This window comes from Pristiophorus japonicus, chromosome 13 (genome assembly GCF_044704955.1).
Source record: "Pristiophorus japonicus isolate sPriJap1 chromosome 13, sPriJap1.hap1, whole genome shotgun sequence".
Classification (NCBI taxonomy): Eukaryota; Metazoa; Chordata; class Chondrichthyes; family Pristiophoridae; genus Pristiophorus; species Pristiophorus japonicus.
The window spans coordinates 69,869,346-69,882,352 of record NC_091989.1 but is presented as its reverse complement, the minus strand read 5'-3'; the positions used below and the strand labels follow the sequence as shown (position 1 = coordinate 69,882,352).

Sequence of the window (13,007 nt, the reverse complement as noted above, 5' to 3'; positions counted from 1 at the left end):
GCTCACATCCTGCGTGACTGCACTTTATCTGACTTGTTTAACAATGAGCCACAAGGTCAATGCTGGATGCTTGGTGTCATGTATCTTACATTATTATATATAACTGTATCCTGACATGCTATACATGACTGTAATAACATATGACCTGTAACCACCAACATACCTTATCACCAGGGGTGCACTTGCAAGAGACATGTATATAAGGACAGGTCTCAGGCAAGTGCAGCATTCTAGAGCTGTGTAATAAAGGTGCAGGTCCACTACATGACTTCACTACATGCCTCGTGTGAATCTGTACTGAGGGGACAGGACTTTACAGTGGCGACGATTTACGGGATTATAGAATCCACAGAATGGCCAACAATGGATCAGATGAAAAGTACAATGCGGGAGACAATTGGGAGGACTTTATAGAAAGGCTCCAGCAAAGCTTTGTAACCAAAGACTGGTTAGGCGACGATAAGGCAGACAAGAGAAGAGCCCATCTCTTGACCAGCTGTGGCTCGAAAACATACGCTTTAATGAAGGATCTGTTGGCACCCGAGAAACCAGCAAGCAAGTCGTTTGAAGAATTGAGCACACTGGTAAGAGACCACCTGAAGCCAGTGAGCAGCCTACACATGGCCAGATACAGGTTCTACAACTACAGACGCTGTGTGGGCCAGAGCATACCCGACTTCGTGGCGGAACTTCAGAGGTTGGCTCGTTTATGTGAGTTCTCCGATGAACTGAGGAGAGAAATGCTGAGAGACTTTTTCATTGAAGGAATAGGCCACGCAGGCATATTCTGAAAGCTCATAGAGACCAAGAACCTGACCTTAGAGGCAGCAGCACTGGTTGCACAGACATTCTTGGTAGGGAAAGAAGAAACGAGGTTGATTTACAATGCAGGTACGACAACTAACGAAATATCGGAACAAGAAGTTCACAGCACTAAACAAGCTGCTACCCCCACACACAGACAAAACCGGGAGAACAGGCTCTCGACAGCAGGCAGAAGCCATCAAGGGCCACAGGAACGGCCGTTCACACCTCATCAACCCACAATGCGAGCAATCAACTACAAACTGAGAGAAGCTCAAGAGAGATCAGCCAGACGCAGCTCATTCTTTGGGAACACTTTGAACAATGGAACAGGTCTATGCTGGAGGTGTGGGGGTGTCAAGGGGATGTCGATTTCAGCAGGCTGTTTGCAGAAATTGTGAATATACAGGGCATTTGGCCCGCATGTGCAAAAAAACGGCAGCTCGGCTGGTATACGAATCGGATGGGTCGGAAAGCGGACCAGAAGATAGAGGGGACAGTACCCGGGACACCGATGTACAGCGGGTCAACACGATCAATGGCCGCTGCTCCTACAACAGGACGCCTCCTATAATGATGAGGGTCCTACTCAACGGGATATCTATCAACATGGAGCTGGATACGGAAGCGAGTCAATCTCTCATGGGCGCTCAACAATTTGAACAACTGTGGCCGCATAAAAGAGACAGACCAAAACTCACAAGGGTCGACACCAAACTAAGGACCTATACCAAAGAAATCGTACCAGTCCTCAGCAGCGCCATGCTCTCTGTCACACACAAAGGGACAGTGAACCGACTTCCCCTGTGAATTGTCCCCGGAGAACCCCCAGCACTGCTGGGGAGAAGCTGGCTGGCAAAACTGAACTGGAAATGGGATGATGTCCATGCCATGTCATTAGAGGAACGGACCTCCTGCTCAACAGTTATAAAGCGATTTGAACATCTCTTTCAGCCAGGTGTGGGCACTTTCAAAGGGGCCAAAGTCAAAATCTACATCACACAGGATGCTAGACCGGTCCATCACAAGGCCAGAGCTGTACCCTATGTGATGAGGGAAAAGATTGAACACGAATGCGGGAAGGCATTATATCACCTGTGGAATTTAGCGACTGGGCAAGTCCCATCGTCCCAGTCATGAAGCCTGATGCATCCGTACGAATCTATGGGGACTACAAATCTACCATAAACAGAATCTCCCTACAGGACGAGTACTCGCTGCCCAGAGCGGAGGACTTATTTGCCACATTGGCTGGAGATAAACTTTTCTCAAAATTAGACCTCACATCTGCGTAAATGACGCAAGAATTGACCGAGGAATCCAAGCTAATCACCACAATCAACACACATCGAGGCCTTTTCATGTACAATCGATGCCCATTCGGCATCAGGTCGGCAGCTGCCATATTCCAGCGCAACATGGAGAGTCTGCTCAAGTCCATCCTGGTGACGGTTGTATTTCAAGACGACATACTTATCACGGGCAGGGACACCGACTCCCATCTCCGTAATTTGGAGGAAGTACTACAGCGGTTCGATCGGGTAGGCCTACGAGTCAAGAAATCCAAGTGCCTGTTTCTCGCACCCGAGGTTTAATTTTTGGGCAGTAGGATTGCCGCTGATGGAATCCGCCCAACAGAGTCCAAAACAGAAGCAATTCGCCTGGCACCCAGGCCCCGGAATGTCTCAGAACTGCGCGCCTTTCTCGGGCTACTCAATTATTTTGGGAACTTTATGCAGAACTTAAGCACGCTGCTGGAGCCTCTCCACGTGCTACTCAGGAAGGGGTGCGATTGGTTTTGGGGGGACGCCCAGGAACGCGCCTTCAATAAGGCACGCAACCTTCTATGTTCCAACAGTGTTTTGACTTTCTTTGATCCAGGTAAAAAGCTAGTTCTCACATGCGATGCGTCAGCGTATGGGGTCGGGTGCGTTTTGCAACCCATAGCTTATGCCTCCAGGTCATTTTCGCGGGCGGAGCGCGGGTACGGAATGGTAGAGAAGGAGGCGCTCGCGTGCGTGTACGGTGTCAAAATGATGCACCAATACCTTTTCGGGGCCAAGTTCGCGTTAGAAACCAACCACAAGCCCCTCACGTCCCTCCTATCCGAGAGCAAGGCAATAAACACCAACGCCTCGGCGCGAATTCAACGGTGGGCACTCATGCTGGCGTCCTACGACTATACCATAAGGCACAGACCAGGCACAGACAACTGTGCCGACGCGCTCAACAGGCTACCTCTGGCGACCATGGAAGGGTCTGACGAACAGGACTGTGAGATAGTCATGGCAATCAATGCCTTTGAGTCCACAGGTTCGCCCATGACGGCTCGCCAAATCAGAGCCTGGACGGCCAGCGACCCCACGTTATCCTTAGTAAAAAGATGTGTCCTAACCGGTGACTGGGCAGAGATTCGTGATGCCTGCCCCGAGGAATTAAAACCCCTTCACAGGCGCATGCATGAGCTATCACTACAAGCAGACTGCCTGATGTGGGGCAGCCGAGTAGTCATGCCTCTGCGAGGCAGAGAGGCATTTGTCCGGGAGCTCCACCGCGAGCACCTGGGGATTGTTCTCATGAAGGCCATAGCCAGATCCCACGTCTGGTGGCCTGGTATTGACACGGACTTGGAGCTCTGTGTCCGAAGGCGCACTATTTGTGCCCAACTCAGCAATGCCCCCAGGGAGGCTCCACTGAGCCCCTGGCCCTGGCCTACCAAACCGTGGTCGCGGGTGCACGTAGACTATGCGGGCCCATTCATGGGCAAAATGTTCCTCATAGTTGTAGATGCATTTTCAAAGTGGATCGAATGCACCATTTTAAACTCGAGCACAACCTCCACCACTGTGGAGAGCCTCGCAACCAAATTTGCAACGCACAGAATCCCTGACATATTGGTCAGTGACAATGGTCCGTGCTTCACCAGCGCAGAATTCCAAGACTTTATAATTGACCACGGCTTAATCACGTCAAGACGGCACCATTCAAGCCGGCCTCCAACGGCCAGGCAGAGAGAGCAGTGCAAATCATTAAACAAGGCATGCTTAAAATCCAAGGTCCCACGCTGCTGGGTCACCTGTCGCGACTGCTGCTGGCATACAGATCTCGTCCGCACTCATTGACTGGGATCCCCCCCGCGCAACTGTTGATGAAAAGGACTTTAAAAACAAGGCTCTCATTAATCCTCCCAGACATGCACAAAATCGTTGAGGCAAAGCGCCGTAAGCTGACTGAGTACCATGACAGAAATTCGAGGGGGAGATGGAATGAAATAGGGGACAAAGTGTTTGTACTAAACTATGGCAGGGGTCCCAAATGGCTTGCAAGGACAGTAACGGTCAAGGAAGGAAACAGGCTACTGGTAGTACAAATGGACAATGGCAAAACCTGCCGGAGGCATGTAGACCAAGTCAAAAGCAGATTTACCAACAACACTGCAGAACCAGAGGCAGACTACAATGTGGAACTCGCACCACACCTGGTGGACAGACAGAGGGAACAACCTGAGGAAAGGGCAATCCCAACAGACAGCCCAGGCGAGTCAACAACAATCACACCAAACGAAACAGACAGCCCAGGCGAGATACCAGCAACCACACCCAGAGAAAAACAGACACCAAGGCAAACAACTGAACCACAACTCAGACGCTCCACGCGAGAGCGTAGACCACCTGAGAGACTGAACCTATAAAGACAATAAGACCTTGGGGGAGGGTGATGTCATGCATTATTATATATAACTGTATCCTAACATGCTATACATGACTGTAATAAGATACGACCTGTAACCACCAGCATACCTTACCACCAGGGGTGCACATGCAAGAGACAGGTATATAAGGACAGGTCTGAGGCAAGTGCAGCATTCCAGAGCTGTGAAATAAAGGTGCAGGTCCAGAGTGACCTTGACTTCACTACATGCCTCGTGTGAATCTGTACTGAGGGGGCAGGACTTTACACTTGGGGACAAAGGATATGCTCTCGCCGCCTGGCTGATGACCCCCCTGTGTGACACCCACACCAAGGCTGAGAGGCGATACAGCGAGAGCCACAGAGCAACTCGCAATATCGTGGAGTAAACCATTGCAGTGCTGAAGCAGCGCTTTCGATGTCTGGTCCAGTCAGGAAGCGAGCTCCAATACCAACCTGAGCAGGTAGCTCAGTTTGTGGTGGTGTGCTCCATGCTACACAACTTGGCTATCAGGAGGGGGCAAGAATTGCCTGATGAGTTTGACAGTCCACCTCACCAGAGAGAGGAAGAGGAGGACGAGGAGGCGGACGCTGAAATCAGCCCAGGCAATCAGGCTGACACTGAAGCCATGCCCCCTGCCCCCCTGTAGACCACATGAAAGGGCCTGTGGCGGCATGATAGTTGCAAGTGCCTTATGTCAGGAGCTCATCAATGATCGCTTTGCCTGAAAGATCTTTGGTGTTATTTACAAGGCTGACACACTGCTGGGTGTGCAGGTCATACATCAATGGTGGGCATCACCTTGGTGACAGTTAAAGTTTAAGTTGATTGAAGTTAAGTGTGATTATACCCTTTGATGTAAAGGACCCACCAGCGTGTAATGGTGCAGCTATCTTAGCCAATGCACTACAAGGTTTTGTTAAATAAAAAACATTTAAACCGAACATTAGTCTAAAATCATCAGTATTTTTGCACAAACCAACCTTCCCCCCCCCCGCCCCCTCGCTTTTCCTTCCCACCTCTACCCCTTCCCCTCCTGACTCCAAACCGCCTGGCCGAGGAGGTCCTCAGGCGATGCTTCATTGGGGGGGGGGTGACAGCCGAAGTGCTGCTTGGACGGATATGGGAGAGGACGGTCCGGAGGTGGAAATGTACTCCAAGCCAGAAGCAAGATGTTGCTGCTGGCTCTCGTGTGGTTGGCAATGGGGGTACGTCACCTTGGGGTGCAGTGCGACGCTCCGGGACCACTGGGAGCCCTCTGCCACCAGTGTTCCTTGCTACAAGCTTCAGGGCCTCCTCCATCCCTTCCATGTTATATCTTATTTGCTGGACAAAAACTCGATGCCAACTATGTTCTTAGTGCTTAGTAGGTTTTTTCCTACCGGTGAACCTCTGTCGTGCCTCCCACAACAGCCAGACAAGCACACACCACAGCCACACACGCTTTCATTGCATCTGAGCTCCCTCTCTGTCTCCTCCTCTGCGCATGTTATGATCACCCTTGACCTGCTGAATCGCGGGAATCGAGCATTGCCATGCCGTTGCTAAGCACTTTACGGCAGAAGGTCAAAAAAATTTAACGCTACCGTCCATTTGATATCGCTCGCGGTAACACTCATTTTTAAAAATGTAAACTAGGTGTTTTGAGAATGGGCGAGAAGCCGGCAACTGAAAACCCTTTTTTTACTGCCCACGCCGGAAATAATGCCCATTTATGGGCGATGAGCACAAAAGTGGAGGTTCTAGCCCTTGGTCCTTGCACCGCGTTGCATCTTGTTTGCAGCTCCGATTTTTCCAATGCTCTCACACAACACTCAATGTTCTCACACATACAAGTGGCTCTTTAAAAATGGCCGATTGCAGACCCGAAGCTGTACTGCGCATGCATGCCCTTTGGGATTGTCATGTATTCAACCAGCATTGTAACCCATGTATAAACTGACCTAAGTTGTACACCGTGAGAACACTGACCACTAGGTGGGAGACACTCCTAACCTGGACCTTCAGGTATAAAAGGGGAAGCTCCACCCACCTTCATCACTTGAGTGCTAAGGAATAAATGACAGGTCACAGACTGACCTCTCAACAGGCGGTCCAATTCGCCTTCTATCTTTTCCCGCATCACGTACGGCACCGCTCTGGCCTTGTGGTGTACTGGTCTGGCGTCCGGGTTTATGTGAATCACTACCTTGGCCCCCATTAAAGTGCCAATGCCGGGTTGAAATAATGAGTCAAATTTGTCCAGGACCTGTGAGCATGATACTCGCTCCACAGAGGAAATTGCATTGACATCGCCCCATTTCCAGTTCATGACAGCAAGCCAACTCCTCCCCAATAGAGTGGCAACCTGTTCTCCGAATCTTTGTGGGTCACGACTACCGTGGCGCTGCCTAGCACCAGAATGATCTGCTTTGTGTAAGTCCGTAGCTGTGCGTCAATCGGCGATAATTTTGGCCTCCTGGCCTTGGATGCCCACAACTTTTCGAACTGTTTGATACCCATCAGGGACTGGCTGGCACCCGTGTCTAACTCCATTGATACTGGGATGCCATTGAGGAGCACTTTCATCATTATTGGTGGAGTCCTGGTGTATGAACTGTATACGTGCTCCACATGAATTCGCTGAACTTCAGCTTCCAGCGATTTCCCCCAGTGTCCATTTCTGCAATTTCTGCAGGTATTTTGCTCATCTCTGCAAACTCCGGCTGAATGTATGCCTCCACGCCTCCAGCATGAGTTGCGGTTTGAAACAAAAGGTCCCTTGCCAGTCGATTGTCTCTGACTGCCCCTGTTATTGTCCTTGAGTGCACCATTAACAGGTGTTGATGGCCCCAAATTGAGCACGCTGCTAGAGCCGCTACACGTGCTCCTACGCAAAGGTCGCAAATGGGTCTGGGGGGACAGCCAGGAAAGGGCTTTTAATAGAGCACGCAATTTGTTATGTTCCAACAATCTGTTAACGCTATATGACCCATGTAAGAAACTTGTGTTAACGTGCGATGCGTCGTCCTATGGTGTCGGGTGTGTGTTGCAGCATGTCAATGCCAAGGGTCAGTTACAGCCGGTAGCTTATGCCTCCAGGAGTCTGTCCCAGGCAGAAAGGGGCTACGGGATGGTAGAAAAGGAGGCGCTCGCATGTGTATATGCGGTAAAGAAAATGCACCAGCACCTGTTTGGCAGGAAATTTGAGCTGGAGACAGATCACAAACCCCTAACGTCCCTTTTGGCCGACAACAAGGCCATAAATGCAAAAGCATCGGCCCGCATACAGAGGTGGGCACTCACGTTAGCTGCCTATGACTACACAATTCGGCACAGACCGGGCACCGAAAACTGCGCCGATGCACTCAGCAGGCTCCCACTTGCCACCACTGAGGGGGCTACCGAGCATGCTGCTGAGATGGTCATGGCTGTTGAAGCTTTCGGAAGCGAAGGCTCACCCGTGACAGCCCATCAGATTAAAGTCTGGACAAATAGAGACCCGCTATTGTCTCGAGTCAAGAAATGTGTCCTGAATGGGGACTGGGCAGCCACGTACAGGGCATGCCCTGAGAAATTTAAACCATTTCACAGGCACAAGGATGAACTCTTGATTCAGGCCGATTGCCTACTGTGGGGAAACCGCGTAGTCATGCCCCAGATGGGCAGAGAGGTGTTCATCAGAGAACTCCACAATGGGCACCCGGGCATTGTCACGATGAAGGCAATTGCCAGGTCACACGTTTGGTGGCCAGGGATAGACGCAGATCTGGAACTTTGTGTTCGCAGGTGCAACACGTGTGCCCAGCTGGGCCATGCGCCCAGGGAAGCCCCCCTTAGCCCCTGGCCATGGCCCGCCAAGCCTTGGTCACGCATCCATGTGGACTACGCAGGTCCTTTCATGGGGAAAATGTTTTTGGTTGTAGTAGACGCCTACTCCAAATGGAACGAGTGTGACATTTTAAATTCAAGCACATCCTCTGCCACAGTAGAAAGTCTACGGGCAATGTTCGCCGCCCACGGTCTACCGGACATCTTGGTCAGCGACAATGGCCCATGCTTCACAAGCACTGAATTCCAGGACTTCATGGCAGGCAATGGAATTAACCATGTTAGAACGGCACCGTTCAAGCCGGCCTCAAACAGCCAGGCAGAACGAGCAGTGCAGATAATCAAACAGGGGATGCTCAGATTCCAAGGGGGTTCCCTACAAACCCGCTTATCACTCCTCCTGGTGGCCTATAGATCCCGACCACACTCGCTCACAGGGGTTCCACCCGCAGAGCTACTAATGAAAAGGACGCTCAAAACCCGATTATCCCTTATACACCCCACCATGAAAGAAATTGCCGAGAGCAGGCGCCAGTCACAATATCACTACCATGACAGGAATGCGAGGGCGCGATGTATTGATGTAAATGATCCTGTTTTTGTCCTCAACTACGCTGCAGGGCCCAAATGGCTCGCAGGCACTGTGGTTGCCAAAGAGGGAAATAGGATTCTGGTAGTTAAACTTACCAATGGACAAATCTGCCGCAAACATGTGGATCAAACAAAAAGGAGGTTCACCAACCCCATAGAAGAAGCAGAGGAAGAACACGATATAGAGTTCACTCCACCACAGGTGACCGAACACCGGAACCAAAGGGAGGAGAGCCCAGTCACTGTGGGCAGTCCGGACAGGCCTGAGGCACCGCAAACAGCAGACACTCAGGCCAGCGCCCAACAACCGGAGCCCCAACTAAGGCGCTCTACAAGGGAGCGTAAACCACCAGAGAGACTCAACCTGTGATCCCAATAAGACTTTGCAGGGGAAGGTGATGTCATGTATTCAACCAGCATTGTAACCCATGTATAAACTGACCTAAGTTGTACACCGTGAGAACACTGACCACTAGGTGGGAGACACTCCTAACCTGGACCTTCAGGTATAAAAGGGGAAGCTCCACCCACCTTCATCACTTGAGTGCTAAGGAATAAAGGACAGGTCACAGACTGACCTCTCAAGCATGGGCCTCATGTGCATTTATACTGTGTAGTAAGGACGTATCAGGGATCATGTCAAAAATGTCTTTTTTTTTACACACATGCGCAGAAGGTGAGGCATCGTTTTTTCGGTACAGACAGCAGGCTCCACCCCCCGAGGCGACTGGACAGGCTGCACGGCACCAAATTTGAAAAATGCAGCAGGGAAACTTAGGACAAATATTTTTGGCGCATTTCTGGCCTAGAAAAATGGATGCAACTCTGGCAATACGCCAAAAAACGGGCTTGGGCAAAATTGAGCCCATTACATTTTGGTAATACGCAACAGGTTAATCTGAAAGGTTAATGTGTCAGGTTGAGCCCTGGTAAACCAGATTAATGGGGGAAATTGTAACCTAACCCACCTGTCGGGAGATTGACGGCATCGCATGCAACGCTGGTTTTACACTCCAGTGGAAAGTAATATTGGGCGGGGTGTAAAACCGCCGTCCCACCCGATCCCGTGGGTTTCCCACAAGCCGAGTTAGGTTAAAATGATCCCTTTGTGTCAGTAGCGCAATTTTTGTGCATACCCATTTAACGACTACTACTTACTTTCATATCCTGCACTGCCAGTGCTTTACAATAATATTTATGCCATGCCTTTTTCCTTAAGCCATGCAAATGTTTCTGGGCCTCTAGCTGGGTCCTTGCAGTAGTTGAAGCAATGTTGAATCTTTGAGTGACATGCTGCCATGCGTGGTGCTTCCTTTGTGTATTTGGGACCATTGCCTGCCAACAAAAATTTGCTTCTGTATTCCGTTTAAGAGAGCTTACAATTACATGCAGGGTTTCATTGATAAATTTGGCTATTCCCAATTGTTGAGCCATTTTACTGAAGAACTGCGCTCGCTATAGCTGGATATACAAACGTTAACATGTATGATGGTTAAACAACTCATTAGGTCAGATTCAGGTGAATTTATAATGGGGAACAAAGAAATGGCGGACCAGTTAAACAAATACTTTGGTTGTCTTCACGAAGGAAGACACAAATAACCTTCCGGAAATACTAGGGGACCAAGGGTCCAGTGAGAAGGAGGAACTGAAATAAATCCTTATTAGGCGGGAAATTGTGTTAGGGAAATTGATGGGATTGAAGGCCGATAAATCCCCGGGGCCTGATAGTCTGCATCCCAGATTACTTAAGGAAGTAGTCCTAGAAATAGTGGATGCATTGGTGATCATTTTCCAACAGTCTATCGACTCTGGATCGGTTCCTATGGACTGGAGGGTAGCTAACGTAATACCACTTTTTAAGAAAGGAGGGAGACAGAAAATTATAGACCGGTTAGCCTGACGTCATTGTGGGGAAAATGTTGGAATCAATTATTAAAGATGAAATAGCAGCACTTTGGAAAGCAGTGACGGGATCGATCCAAGTTAGTATGGATTTATGAAAGGGAAATCCTGCTTGACAAATCTTCTGGAATTTTTTGAGGATGTAACTAGTGGAGTGGACAAGGGAGAACCAGTGGATGTGGTGTATTTGGACTTTCAAAAGGCTTTTGACAAGGTCCCACACAAGAGATTGGTGTGCAAAATTAAGGCACATGGTATTGGGGGTAATGTACTGATGTGGATAGAGAATTGGTTGGCAAACAGGAAGCAGAGAGTGGGGATAAACGGGTCCTTTTCAGAATGGCAGGCAGTGACTAGTGGGTTGCCGCAGGGCTCAGTGCTGGGACCCCAGCTATTTACAATATACATTAATGATTTTGATGAGGGAATTGAGAGTAATATCTCTAAGTTTGCAGATGACACTAAGTTGGGTGGCGGTGTGAGCTGTGAGGAGGATGCTAAGAGGCTGTAGGGTGACCTGGACATGTTAAGTGAGTGGGCAAGTGCGTGGCAGATGCAGTATAATGTGGATAAATGTGAGGTTATCCACTTTGGTGGCAAAATCATGAAAGCAGAATATTATCTGAATGGCGGCAGATTAGGAAAAGGGGAGGTGCAACGAGACCTGGGTGTCGTGGTACATCAGTCATTGAAAGTTGGCATGCAGGTACAGCAGGTGGTGAAGGCAGCAAATGGTATGTTGGCCTTCATAGCTAGGGGATTTGAGTGTAGGAGCAGGGAGGTCTTACTACAGTTGTACAGGGCCTTAGTGAGGCCTCACCTGAAATATTGTGTTCAGTTTTAGTCTCCTAATCTGAAGAAGAACGTTCTTACTATTGAGGGAGTGCAGCGAAGGTTCACCAGACTGAATCCCGGGATGGCTGGACTGACATACGAGGAGAGACTGGATCGACTGGGCCTATATACACTGGAGTTTAGAAGGATGAGAGGGAATCTCATCGAAACATATAAAATTCTGACAGGACTGGACAGGTTAGATGCAGGAAGAATGTTCCCGATGTTGGGGAAGTCTAGAACCAGGCCACATAGTCTAAGGATAAGGGGTGAGCCATTTAGGACTGAGATGAGGAGAAACGTCTTCACTCAGAGAGTTGTTAACCTGTGGAATTCCCTACTCACAGAGTTGTTGAAGCCAGTTCATTGGATATATTCAAGAGGGAGTTAGATATGGCCTTTACGGCTAAAAGGGTATGGAGAGAAAGCAGGAAAGGGGTACTGAGGTGAATGATCAGCCATGATCTTATTGAATGGTGGTGCAGGCTCGAAGGGCCGAATGGCCTATTCCTGCACCTATTTTCTATGTTTCTATGTTTCTAGGTGTTTAAGAAGCACTAAAGGATCATTACTGAGGTATTGCGATTGGCTGCTAACTTCTCATTTGTAGAAGCAAGTTCTAGCCACTTGAGTTTATTTTTTTTCGTAATTCAGGATCTTGGACACCTGAGAGGGTTCCCATGATTGAAGCACAAATGCTAATCTTGCTCAGCAAATGTCATACATGTTTGCACCTGATCTCATTGGGCACTTTTGAGGATGACTATTTTTACTGAAGCTTAGTTAACCAGCGAACTATTGCCGTTTTGAGGAAAAGAGTGTTTGAAGACTGGGCCCTCAAAGCTGCCACCAAGCTCATGGTCTACAGAGCCGTTGTAATACTCGCCCTCCTGTATGGCTCAGAGACATGGATCATGTACAGTAGACACCTCAAGTCACTGGAGAAATATCACCAACGATGTCTCCGCAAGATCCTACAATTTCTGTGGGAGGACAGATGCACCAACGTTAGCGTCCTCGGCCAGGCCAACATCCTCAGCATTGAAGCACTGACCACACTCGATCAGCTCCGCTGGGCAAGCCACACAGTTCGCATGCCAGACACGAGACTCCCAAAGCAAGTGCTCTACTCGGAACTCCTTCACAGCAAACGAGCCAAAGGCGGGCAGAGGAAACGTTACAAGGACACCCTCAAAGCCTCCCTGATAAAGTGCGACATCCCCACTGACACCTGGGAGTCCCTGGCCAAAGACCGCCCTAAGTGGAGGAAGTGCATCCGGGAGGGCGCTGAGCACCTAGAGTATCGTCGCCGAGAGCATGCAGAAATCAAGCGCAGGCAGCGGAAGGAGCCTGCCCACCCTTCCCCTCAACC

The 13,007-nt window shown here is 49.6% G+C and overlaps 1 protein-coding gene across 1 annotated transcript in view; it reads left to right on the top strand.

The window, feature by feature from the left end:
- dnai7 (dynein axonemal intermediate chain 7) overlaps nucleotides 1-13,007 on the top strand; it is a 125,656-nt gene that overhangs the window by 35,224 nt on the left and 77,425 nt on the right. The window lies entirely within an intron of this gene.